Source organism: Cupressus sempervirens, chromosome 6 (genome assembly GCF_028749045.1).
Source record: "Cupressus sempervirens isolate cs-2001-9-10 chromosome 6, ASM2874904v1, whole genome shotgun sequence".
NCBI classification, from domain to species: domain Eukaryota; kingdom Viridiplantae; phylum Streptophyta; class Pinopsida; order Cupressales; family Cupressaceae; genus Cupressus; species Cupressus sempervirens.
Window position 1 is genome coordinate 198,410,876 of NC_143123.1, and position 4,828 is coordinate 198,415,703.

The 4,828-nt window shown below is 32.4% G+C and overlaps 1 pseudogene; it reads right to left on the bottom strand.

Moving 5' to 3' along the window:
- Positions 1–2,572: 2,572 nt before the first annotated feature.
- On the bottom strand, positions 2,573–3,499 carry LOC149551918 (peptidyl-prolyl cis-trans isomerase CYP37, chloroplastic pseudogene; annotated as a pseudogene).
- Positions 3,500–4,828: the final 1,329 nt, after the last annotated feature.

A 4,828-nucleotide genomic window follows, 5' to 3' on the forward strand; every position in this document is an offset into this window, starting at 1 on the left:
CTTATAATAAAAGATCAAATAAAAAAATTATAATTGATCAACTACTATTCATTTAATCACCATTAATATGAGTAGTCTAAAACATGATACAATAGGGGACCATACAATAGTACTTAGCCTACCAGCAACTACTAATGAGTAATTCAATTTATAGTCCTAAAGTATCTTCATAATTTTATATTAAGTATTAAAGAAAAAACCAAATTAATTTTGTCATCGAATTCATCAGTATCTTTTCACCGTTCATCAAAACCACAAAATAGTCATCTCTATCATTAAAGAAAAGTAGTTTTCCAAAATCTAAATCATGATCTTCTTGAGTCAAGGACACAAATGTATGTTACAAATACACCACCATGTTAACAAATATAAATATTACATAACTCAAAATACATTGTCTTTTTCTAAATATTGAAATACTTTTTTTTTATCAATCGATCAATCATAACCAACACAAATTATCATCCAAACCTCTATAAATTGGCATGTACCCACTATAGACATCTAAGAAATATCTTGTAACTTCACACGTCTTGATCTTCAGCACATTAGTTTTACTAATACTTTCTTCTCACTAAACTTTTCAAGAACACTAGAAGAAATGGAGAAATATGTTGACATCAATGAAAAACCCTTTCAAATATGTGGTGACAATCTCTGAAACACATTTTCTCACATTATTAGAATAATATCTCTCTCAAATGGAAACATAAGATGTCAAAAAATAACAATGCATAAAGATCAAATCATAAGCACCAACCAATCAAAAAAAGATATTATCTTTTAGAGTCTCTATGGTAAACCTCTCTAGCTAAGGGAAATCTCTCATTACATACTCTTCTCTCCATCAAATAGCTCACTCAATATTATTTTAACATGAATTATGTCCTCCTTTGACATAAATGATAAAGGCACATATTTGTAAAATAATCATCTCTCCCCACTAATAAAAGAACAAACTTACAAATCAAAAGACTAGCTACCCCAATTGAGTGGTATCCACCAAAAAAACCAACCTTAATGGGAAAAAAAAAAATTAAAATGTCTATAATAACACCAGGGTTATGCATCTCTAGCTTTTATTAGGAGGCAATCATCTCTAGCTTTGAAATACATTAAAGATTACTTCCTACAATCATGTGGCCATCTGAAAGCCCCCTTATTAAATTATAATTGAAGTTAGGTACTTGAATTGACAAAAAAAAAGGTTTCTAGGTGAAAATTTCTCCATTGTAATCTATAATATCAAAAACTGACAAACAAAGAAAATTTACTAACATCTTTGCATGCCCCCTACAATCAACACTATAATCAGGGCCATTTTGATATACCTCACTATGATCAACCCCTTTGATAGCATCATCTACATCAACCTCAAACTGCCAGCCTTCCTGATATGCAATCATATAATAACATTTTCAATCCACATCTAGAGGCGCTGCATGGAGAAACTTATACTGCCTACATGGTAAATTAAAATGAGTACTCCACCATTATTCCTTATTTTCATCTACTCAATCCCTTAGACTTAGATCGAATAGAGAAAAGCATGTAAAAAAGTCTTTAAAATTTGTATGATAAAAATACTAACCCTAACCTAATTGCCCGATGACAATATCCAATTATGGATGAAATTGTTATGTGTTTTTAATAAAACTAAAGCTTCCTGAAAACATTCAACATGTATTGTATAAATGTATCAGATTACATAATGAAAATATGGATGAAACTGTTATTCATTTTTTATATCTCCTCCTTTTTTATCACTGAAAACACTCATCACCATGATTTATAGTAATACAACATCTATTTCTGATCTAAATTGTTTTGTCAATTTAGAGGACAATACCAAAAGAAAGAAATAGTGGTTTTGTAAACACATAATAAACAATATCAAGAATTCAATTTCTCAATAATATTAAATAAAATTTCATACAATTATGGACAATCTGGTTAGTAAGATTTATGCCTGCAAATCAATCAAATTTGGACGAACTCGTGGATGAGTTGTGTGTCCGAGCTCATAAAACCTGGGCTATCCTATGAGTGAGATGTATGCCCATGAACTCTATATGAGTTGGGCAATCTTGTGGTTGAGATGTCTACCCATGAACTCCGTATATAAGATCTCATACAAATTGGCAATCTCAAGAAATGAATTGTCTCTCCATATCATTCTCCCTTGTTGAATTTGAGTTGAACCTCTTTATACATCTTCATGGAAGCTAAAAATTTATTGAATTTACATTCCTATTAAAAATTGAATGGACAACCAAAAATTGAAAGGTCATTGAAGTTGATTAAGTATTAATTAAAAGCTCATTTTTCAAATGTTGAATCATTTTTTATCATTCCTCCTTTCTTATGAGGTAATGGGCCTCATTGCCCCATCATCTTCCAAATGAAGTAATAATGTGCCCAACTCATAATAATTCTTCTATTCAGATTGGAAGTTCTCTTGAGTATGTCGAATCAAAATATTGAAAGACCATGACATTTTTTTTTTTTGCAAAATACTCTTGTTAAATGAATAATATATTTTATTATATGGCATTAATATTCTTCAATATTATCATTCCCAGCTATTACCAGTTTTGCAAAGTTCCCTACTATGTACCAGTTTTGTAAAGTTCCCTACTGTGAGAGGAGTCAAAAAACCATCAAGAACGACCTTGATAGTAGTTATTTTTTCGTTTCAACCATTAGTTAAAATAGAAAACATTGAATTATTAGCCTTCTCCACTATAAACTCTACAATGGTCCTTCCTGTCAGCCTAAGAAGATCTTGATATTGTTGAGGTAGAAAATATGGTCAATATGGAACTTGTAAGAGTTCCAAATGTGTGATTGTTTCCCATAAAGAGGAAAGATTCTTAGACATCTTATCTGGATCTTTTTTCTTTATAGATTCAAATAGAGATTGAAGTCCTCCCTCGCCATTAATAAGGTAGTTGTATAGTTCTAATCCCTTTTCTTTCATATCCAATGGGATAGAACCTGTGATGAGTTTTGCTCCTTGGTTGCTATTTGAAGAGCATGGTTTTTGTTGAGGAAATCTTAGCAAGTATAAAGAATCTTGCATGCTTTTCATGATTGGATTCGGAGGAATAGATCTTCTAAGTGCAACTTCTCCTATTTGAGGAACCTTTGTATTGGGTGAGTAAAGCAGCGCACTTACAGGGGAAATAAACCATTTTCAGATATCATTCAAAGGAAATGGGGTTGTTTTTTGAAGAATGATCATAACTATAGCAAACACCCCTTTTAAGTTGTCTAAATCACAAGAAAAATTGACACATGAAATCTTAAACTGAAAGTCTTTGATCCCTTTTATTCCTTGAGAGATTGTGGAGTTGATAGACCTACAATTGTAATTGACTTGGAAGGTAATTTTCTTCTTATCCTACGTCTGCAACCGTCTCAAACTCATGGGAAGTAGCAGATGAGATTTGGGGTGTTCACATATGAAAGAGACTAATGGTGAAACCAATGTAGCCATTTTGAAGCCCAAGCTTGAAATGTCTTGAGCTTCAACCACTACGGATAAGGCCAGTGGAAACCTCAATGAACTTTTTCGATGCCCTTTACAAGGCCTCAAACATAATGGTAGAACAACAAATTTAGAAAATCATTGCATTATTTGACAATGGCATCGGAAATGAAAATGATGTACATGTTGCTTCATCTTCTGCTAAGAACATGTGATTAAGTTATTGCTTCCCCCATCGCTTCTACTTCCACCATTTCTTGGGACAAACAAATCCATTAATTATTCGACGTTTGGAAGATGAAGTGTCATTGAAGGGAATGGTTGAGAAGAACCAACAATCCATCATGCAAGATTATTGTAATTTTAAAGACTGATTATCAATTTTGTATCAAGCTAAAAACTCGATGTTGATTTTTGAGGAAGAAGGCCACTATAAGAAAACCTTCATATTGGGATAAATCTATACATCTGAAACAAGATTGAACTAGGCTCCGATACCACTAATCTGAATCATTTTGTCAATTTAGAGGACAATATTGAAAGAAAGAAATAGTGGTTTTGTAAACACATAATAAACAATATCAAGAATTAAATTTCTTCGTATATTAAATAAAATTTCATACAATTGTGGACAATCTCGTTAGTGAAATGTATGCCTGCAAATCAATCAAATTTGGATGAAGTCATGGATGAGTTGTGTGTCTGAGCTCATAAAAGTTGGGCTATCCTGTAAGTGAGATGTATGCCCATGAGCTCTATAGGAGTTGGGCAATCCCATGGTTGAGATGTCTACCCATGACTATATGGGAGTTGGGCAATCCCATGATTTATAATCATTGTCGCTCATCACTATAATGATTATATTTATTTTTTGTTTGTCGATGACCACTATATGTTATAGCGACAAGCCTCCTTTATCACTCATCATTATATTGTTTTTGCAATTTCTTCTCATAGCGATAAAAGGGATCGCTATATGTCATAATGATATACTTTCCTCATCAGTCATTGCCATGTCAAGATTAGGCCTTCTCTGTATAGCAATAGAAGAGTTTGCTATATTATATAGTGATATAGTACCCAAAATCTCTTTTGACCATTTTGTGATCGCTATAGTGTATGCCGACTCATGAAGTCTAATCATTGTAGCTATACCGATATAAGAAACATCAAACGAAAAAATAACATTTCTATCGATTGAGGTTTTTGACTTGCCTGTGCGAAATAGATCTCATTATGGTTAAATGAAATGTCAAATGATGAATTCCAATTCTTATTCTAGTTTGAGTGAGGTGGGGCATCGAAGAAATATACAAAGAAGTCAAGGTAGGGTTTCGA